Below are 8,567 nucleotides of genomic sequence, written 5' to 3'. Positions count from 1 at the left end.
TTCCCGAATTTATGCAAACATTGTGCAAACCCGACTCACTTTGGAAAAACACGAAAATTATCACCTTATTGCAACCAATGAGTAACGTCCACACCCTAACAAGAAATTGGCTTGCCAAAATCAAGCAAAAATTGTGTAAACCCGACTCACTTAGGAAAAACATCAAATGCCCATTTATTCTTGCAACGCCTTTTTCTACTCCATTGATGAAGGAGTGTTGCTTGGCTTTTTCTCATCAAACAAAGTAATTGTGCAAATTTTTTTCTTTTTCATTACATTTTTTTCTTTTTCTATTTCAAAAACCTCTTATTCCAACAACAAACCAAAATAAGAACCATTATTTCAACTCAAATCATCAACTAGGACTCAAAAACACCCTTCTTCATACAACCAACAACATGTAAGCAACTTTCTTGATGAGGGAAGGTTGTTTATGGTATGTAGCTAGTTTTGTAGGTGCCAAAAGAGAGGTTCAAGCTCAAAAGGGGTTAGCAAAATAGGACCTAGTCTAAAGGGTCGAAAAATAGGCTTATTTGGCAATGTGAGGCTCAAAAGAGAAATGCAACTAATTGTTTCAAAATATGCATATAAATGAACATCTCATGGTCTAAAAAGGAAAGGACGCCATGCTTGTGCGTCGTGATGTAACATGTCACGCAAGGAGCCTACTCACACCTAAGGGAGACCGGGTATGGATGTACCGGTCCCAAGGAGGCTCTAAATCTCACATGTAAGTAGCTATGTCGAAATCTAGGCCTAGTCTACGGTCTTGGTCTCACATGGTGGTCAAAACTCTCCGGTCTAGCCTCATTTCCCGGGTATTTGCAAGCAAACACCCTAACAAGGAGGTCACAAGGTGCAAGCCACTAAGAGGGGAAAGACACGACCTAGACAATATCATCATAGAGGGTATCATACTCCCTTCCTAGACCAAATTCTGTTCAAAAATTTATATACAAACTCAATGCAACAAGAAGGGAACACAACATATATATACATGTGAAACAAATGCATGCGAGAAATGGAAATGAACATAAGGTAAACATGCAACAATTTTGACTAATCCTAGCAACACATCAACACCAACAATCCACAAGTTCCCCAAGGGAACATCCAAGGCACAAAATCCCATTCTCCTTCAAATATACAAGATATAAAAAGAAAGAACGGTAAAGGAGTAAGGGATTAGAACGAGTTTACCAAGCGACTTCTAGCTCCTTTTTGCCTCAAATGGTAGATGCATATGTCAAAGGTTAGCCAAACATATATATATATACAATGCAATATTTTTGTATTTTTCAGAAATTTTTCAATTTTTAGGCATTTTCTTAATTTTTCTTAAATTTACAAGTATATATGTATATGTACAAATATAGACAATATTCACAAAGTGGATATTTCCCTCCCCACACTTGAAATTTACATTGTCCTCAATGGAACAAAGTATAGGAAGAGAATAGGAAAAATAAACAACATATTTTTGGTGGTTTTTGAATTTTTCGAAATTAAAGAACATATTTTTGGATTTTTTTGAATATTTGAAAATAAATAACATGTTTTTGTATTTTTAAAATGATGGAATTTCCTCCCCACACTTATTTATTTACATATTCTCAATGGAAATAAATGTGTGGAGGAAATTCGGAAATGAAATACATGTTTTTGTTGATTTTTGATTTTTCAAATTTTCAGTGATTTTCAAATAAGCATGCAATGCATGATCTAACCTATATGCAATATTGAAATACGATGCAAGCTATACTATATGAATGCAAAGAGAGCTAATTTAGATTAGCTCCTTATCGAAACATGTCACTAAATGCAAAATGCGGTAAAAACTTAATTAAAGAGAAGAAGAATATATACATTGCGGTGGTTCTTAAGTAACTCCACCAAACCTCTTCATTCAAAGACTCCATTCAACCGGGATCAATATCCCGAGATCCCACCAACCTTCCTCCTTCAACACAAGAATTAGCAACACACGAACCCTTGGTCTTCATCATCAAATCATGCAACTTACTCATGACATCTTGAATCTCTTGCCATTTTCGGTTTATTTCTTCTTCAAACTTTTCCTTAGTCTCTTTGTCAACATTAGGGTCACATACCCTATTTCCTTTCGATCTCTTCCTCCATCTTTTTGGCTTCTTCTTTTCAATTCCCGGTTTTGATTTTGGAGGGGCGTTGGTGCTAGAATTGAACTCGGTTTCCCAACACTTATCTTTAGCATTCACTTCTTTTTCAAGGAACTTATCCGGTGGCTCATCATCAACTTTCGGCTCACAAGAAATTAAGAGCTCCATGTTCTCATCTTCATTCTCATGGAGTTCTAATGATTCCACGGCAAACATGTTTTGAACCACGGTTTTCTTTGAAGCATGTGGTAGCTTGAATTCAACTTTTTCCTCCCCAACTTTGAATGACAATAGTCCCTCTTTGACATTTATGGTAGCTCCTCCCGTGGCCAAAAATGGCCTACCAAGAATGATACGAGAGCGTCTTCCCATAGGGATGTCCAATACAACAAAATCGGTAGGAATTGAAAGCTTACCAACTTGAACCATGATATCCTTAAGAATCCCATTTGGAGATTTGATTGTTCCATCGGCAAGTTTGATTGTAATGGAAGTGCGGGCTAAGCTTGAAATATTCAACCTCTTCACAAGGGCAAGTGGTATGACACTCACACTTGCCCCTAAGTCACATAAAGCACTATCCACCTTTTGGTCACCAACGGTACATGGAATTGAGAAACTCCCGGGGTCATCAAGTTTTATGGGGATTTCTTTAGATTTGACCACATTGTACTTCTCACTTGAGGCATCAAGCTCATGGCTACTAATGTCCACTCTTCTAGAAATGACTTCTTCTTGCTTGGCCAAAGAGTGTTCTTCCATCATGACCATCTCTTCCTTTTCCGGGTTCTCCTCAACTTCTACCATCACATTTGGTGCTTTCACAATTTCCTCAAGCACAAATTCTTTACTCATAATGGTTGGTGTAGTCATAACCATCTCTCCCTTATCCGGGTCAACTTCAACATCCAAGTTTGTACCATGAATTGTCATTATTTGCTCAAGCACATAATCTTCTATGAACTCTTTTTCGGGCTCATGGTCAACTTTTTGGAATGTTTCCATAGCCATGAAAAAGGGAGTAGTGTAAGATAACTCCTCTTGACTTGGCAAATCAAATGACTCTTCTTTTTCCTCTTCAACTCCAACCATGATAGCATTAACTTCCTTTGTCTTCATAGGGTCTCTTGGATTTTGCCTTTGTCTTAGAAATACATCCGGTGGTTTTTGAGAACTCATGAGAGCTTGGGAAGCCACTTTAGCTTCAAGACTCTTGATTTGTTGTTGGGTATTACTTGCCAAATCCCCTATCAACTTCACCAAGTTTTCATATTTATCATCTCCCATGGTATTGCTTGCTTGGGGTGGTGGCTCTTGGTTGAAAGGTTGGTTGGAAATTGGAGGAGGAAAGCCATATCCTTGATCTCTAAAGTTGGAATTTTGGTTGTTCCCTTGGTACCCTTTATTGAACCCTTGGTTTTGCCCTTGGTTGTACCTTTGATTATTGTTGTATCCTTGATTGTTCCAATTGTTGTTGTTCCATTGATTGAATCCTTGGCCAAACCCTTGGTTGGCTTGGTTTCCTTGGTAAAAGTTTTGATTACCTTGGTTTCCTTGGTTACCTCTATATTCTTGGTATGCTTGAGTTTGGTTGGCAAAACTTTGGTTGGGTCCTTGATTGTTGTTGAATGAGGGCCTAGGTGGACGGTTGGAAAAAATTGTTAAATGCTTGGAAAGCATTCACCTCTTGCACATTGTTTCCATCAAAGTTGTTATAATGGTTATTTGCACATACTTCATAAGTGTGACCCATCCCTCGACATGACTCACATGTTGATCTTTGCATCACTTCCTCCATGGATGGTCCATGAGATGTGGTAGTTTGGCTCACTTGGTTCACTTGCTTCTTCTTACTCAACTCTTCAAGCTTCTTGGTGAGCATATCAAGCTTAGCATTAGTCTCCACATTCACTAAGAATTCGGGAGGGTGCTTACTTCTTCTCAAGACATTCACTCTTGTGCCATAGTTTGCCTCGGAGTCCACCATTTTCTTGATCAATGTCGTGCCTTCTTCATCATTCAAGTGATCAAATCCTCCCCCCGCGGAGGCATTTACCATCTCCTTAGTCCTAGGTAGCAACGTTTGAAAGAATGTTTGAGTGATGTACCATTCCGGGATTCCATGATGGGGACAACTTGCTATTAAGTCTTGATATCGGTCCCAAGCTTCACCTAAAGACTCCCCGTCTTCTTGTTGAAATGTATGAATCTCATTACGGAGCATTGCGGTCTTTGATTAAGGGTAATATTTGGCCATGAATGCTTTAGCCAAGGCATCCCATGTCGTGAAGGTACCCGGGGGTGAATGTTCAACCACCGGTCCGCCTTGCCCGTCAATGAAAACGGAAACAACATCATTCTCAAGGTGTCCTCGGACACCCCATTCTTTTTCATCATTGAAATCTTCCTCTTAAACTTCCGGAGGTGAGCATGGGCATCCTCTTCAATATGCCCCCCGAACAAATCCTTCTCAATCAACCCGACTTGGGCGGGATGCATTTCAAAGTTGTTTGGGGCCAAGGTGCCAAAATTAATTGGGTCACAAGCATCATTGTGGTTAGGACGGTTATGGTCACGTAAAGCCATTGGTGGTGGTGGATTTGGTATATGAGGGGGTGTTGTTTGAGGTGGGCTATTAGAAAATTGGAAGTTGTGAAATGGATCTTCTATTGAAGGCTCAATTGTGTTGTTTGGTTGTTGTTGAGTTGTGTTTTCAATGAGAGGTTGGATGGGTGGATTTGCTTGGTTTATGGTTGCTTGAGAAGAGGTTATAACCCTTGCAATGGTCCTATTCCTTAAGGCTCTAAAAAGCCTTTCGGGGTCGGAGTCAAAGAGCAAAGCTTGGTGGTTCCTCCTAGGCATACAACTTGTTAAACCGTAAGACTCCTAGTGCTTTTACACACTAGGGTAAGGCAAAAATCACACACACTCTACAAGAAGCACACAAACTACACAAACAAGCAAACAAGAAGTAAAGACTAAGCCTAAGACTCTAACTAACTAAGCATAACCTAACGCCATCCCCGGCAATGGCGCCATTTTGATGACCGGGTTTTGCCGTCACTTCCGGTACCAAAAAACTATTTATAAAGAACCAAATAAAAGTAGTATTTATTCGGGTGTCGAACACAAAGATGGCGGGGGTTAGATACTTGGTTTGTTTAAGTCTTTAGTTTAGTCAAATAAAAATAAAGTTGATTAATTATAAACTAAGATGCAACAAGGTATAAAATTTAAACTAAATGAAATTACTTTTAATTAATAAGGAAAGGCTAAGGTCTTTGGGTTCACAAAGGGCAATTAGGGGGAGAAACAAGGTCTAACAAGAGAAGGGTAATAATAGTGGTCAAGGGTTTAAGACTAATTTCTTAGTCACCTTAAGCTCCTCAATAAGTTGTCACTTGATCGAGATGAACTAGCTACAAATAAAGCATAAAGACTACCCAATAGCATGAGCACCAAGACGGATCGAATGCATCAAAGAGATGTTCTAACTTTCATTAAAACTCATCGATAAGCACTTCTAAAACTATCTAATAGCACAATGCACCAAGGTAAGCCAAACATGTTAATGAAATGTCCAATTTTCATTGAGGCATTTCCACAAACACTTCAAATGCATTAAGAGTAGAAACCACATAATCACCCAATTCAAAAGGTTAACAACCCAAATTCATCCCCTTAATTACCCAAATTCCCCCTAGACCCTAGATAAGACTACTCACACATGTTCATGGGTGAGAATTCAACAATAAATTGCAACAAAACACAAGTAAACATTGTAAACATGATAAAGATTACTACTTTAGATGAATAATGATAAAACAACATAAGAAATGTAAACTAATGAAAGTAATGTAAACAAAAGATGAGAATTGTACCAACAAAGAGGAAAGTAGCAATCTTGAATAATAATGGAAGAATGAATTTCTTCTAATCTTCAAATACAACCCAAAATACTAATTGTATACTAATGAGAGATGAAGAATTTGCATAAACAAAGGAAGAATTAAACTAATAATTAAAGAAAGATTGCAAATTTTATTGAATGAAAAGGAGAGAGTAAATATTAGGGTTCTTGAGTTACAATATAGAGAGACTAGAGAGAATAAAACTAAGGTAAACTAATTTCTATCTAATTCTATGGTAGTGGTAGTAATGTCTAATATGAGGTAGGGTATGATGTGTCTTTTATACTACTAGCCTAATATTAATAATACTCCTAATAATAATAATCTTAATAATCTAATAATAATAATAATAATAATAATAATAATAATAATAATAATAATAATAATAATAATAATAATAATAATAATAATAATAATAATAATAATAATAATAATAATAATAATATCTCTAATTCTATGAGAAATCATCGACACACACCTTCTATCATAACAAAACAAACAATTTAAAAGGGGAAAGGGGAAAAGATGACAAAACGCAGCAGGGGAGTGTCCTGCCGGCCCGCCGGCGGCCGGGCTTGACACCGGCAGCGAGGCCATTGAAGAAAGAACAGAAAAATGATGGGGTGTGCGTTATGCCGATGGAGCTGCTGCCGGGGCACCGGTAGAGAGCAGCAGTAGTTGATGCGAGATGAAGATTGGGTTCGTTGTGCCGGTAGGCCGGCTGCCGGTGCCTATGCCGGTAGCGAGGCCTTCACAAAAAGGAGGAAAAAAGTGTGTGTTCTGCCGGTTGAGGGAGTCGACTGCCGGGGCACCGGCAGAAAGTACATATGCTTCAAATCAGCTCGGTTTCGAGCTTGAGGTACGAAATGATGATATAACAGCTGCTGGTGTTGTGATGCGTGGTGGTTAATGGCGGTTCTGATGGTAGAGTTGTTGGTTGTTGTCGACATTGATGATGATGAAGGCTGAAATGATGCAGGTGGAGATGGTGGAATGATGACGGTGTGAAGACGGGGAAAATGAAGGAATGTTAATGGTGATGGATGAATGGGCATGGTTGATAATGGTGATGCGTGGTGTTATGGTGATGGAGGCAGGATGACGAGGTGAGTAGTGTATAAGAGTGGTGGCTGGGTATTAGTGAATAGTGGGGTATGCGGGGTTGTTAATGGTGAAGGTGATTGGAGTCGCTGATGGACACGGGTTGAGATGAGGAGGAAACCACGGTGGTTGTGGCTACTGCTGATTCGGGTTGAGATGTCGAGTTGGAGTGAGATGATGATGATGAATGTAGTGAGATGGTGGTGTTATGGCGGTGGTGATGGAATGTCGAGTTGTTGGTGATGAGAATGGTGATGGACTCGGTTGCGGTTCTGAGTTGCTGCAAAAAATGGTGACAGCGGTGAGGCAGAGATGATGAAGATGATATGTTGGGTTTTGCGTCTTCTTTTGTTGTTTTGTCGAGGTTCGGATTCGGAGGAGAAGCGGGGAGTTGTAAATGGTGATGATGGTTAAAAATGGTGAAGGTGTTTCTTTGTGAATGAGGAAGGTGATGAAGGACGAGTTTGACTTGGGGATTTGGTTGACTTTTGATTTGTAATTGGCAATTGAGCTATTTGGTTACGTTTTCCACCCCGTCTTATTTCATCTTGCTTGACTCGCCTTTGACCCGTCTTGATCATTTGTCTTTCCATTCTCCGTCTTTATTCCTATAAAAGTTGAAACAAAATAAAGTGGTATCAAATACTTGACAAATAACCATTATTCGCACTAAATTATAATAAAACTATAATTACTAATTAACGAATAAAACGAGTTATAAAGCTCGACTACGACGAATAAATATATTTATTAGCGATAAATAGAATTAAATTATTAAATACTAATTAAACTAATAAATGAGCTATTTAACGGTTAAAGCACACAAAATCGAGTTGGAATAAGGTATAAATGCGGGGTAAAAAGCCACTAAAATACTATTCATCAGAAACTCTATCACTTATCATATCCAATGGAGGAAAGTCCTATTCTGTGTCAAATTAGGAATAACTTGGAAGAAAAGCAAGGAACCCTAGCTGAGCGAGCTTTACTATATAAGGGGCATCAATGCCAAGGAGAAAGACCATCGAAAAATACAAGAATTATACCCTAGCCTCCATAGCATAACACACGAACTGTACTCCCACACGAATTATAGTGAAAATCTTGGTGGGATTCCGTCTCCCCCGCGGTTGTTTCCCAAATTGGTTTTTCCGTGTCACCAAAATCGCTTGTGTTATTTATTTACGTCAAGCATTCAAATTATCATACAACAAACAAACAAATCATAATACAGACCTAACATTAAGACCGCTTTAACCCTAATTGGTAGAAATTTACCAAAACAAAGCATTTGATGAAACTGAATATACTACTCCCCATCTGATGAAAAGAATACCATGTTTGAAACACTTGTAGATCAAAACATAGAAAACTTAAACGTATATATTCAGGATAGATTCAATTTTAAAAATATTAA

At 38.4% G+C, this 8,567-nt stretch overlaps 1 non-coding gene across 1 annotated transcript; it reads left to right on the top strand.

Annotated features, from left to right (window-relative positions):
• The first annotated feature begins 4,255 nt into the window (after positions 1-4,255).
• Positions 4,256-4,362, top strand: LOC141654540 (small nucleolar RNA R71). Its single transcript, XR_012548097.1, has one exon. It is a non-coding gene; the product is annotated as a small nucleolar RNA R71 (small nucleolar RNA).
• Positions 4,363-8,567: the final 4,205 nt, after the last annotated feature.

The sequence above is a fragment of the Silene latifolia genome, chromosome 4, assembly GCF_048544455.1.
Source record: "Silene latifolia isolate original U9 population chromosome 4, ASM4854445v1, whole genome shotgun sequence".
Classification (NCBI taxonomy): domain Eukaryota; kingdom Viridiplantae; phylum Streptophyta; class Magnoliopsida; order Caryophyllales; family Caryophyllaceae; genus Silene; species Silene latifolia.
This window is presented reverse-complemented; position numbering and strand designations above follow the sequence as displayed.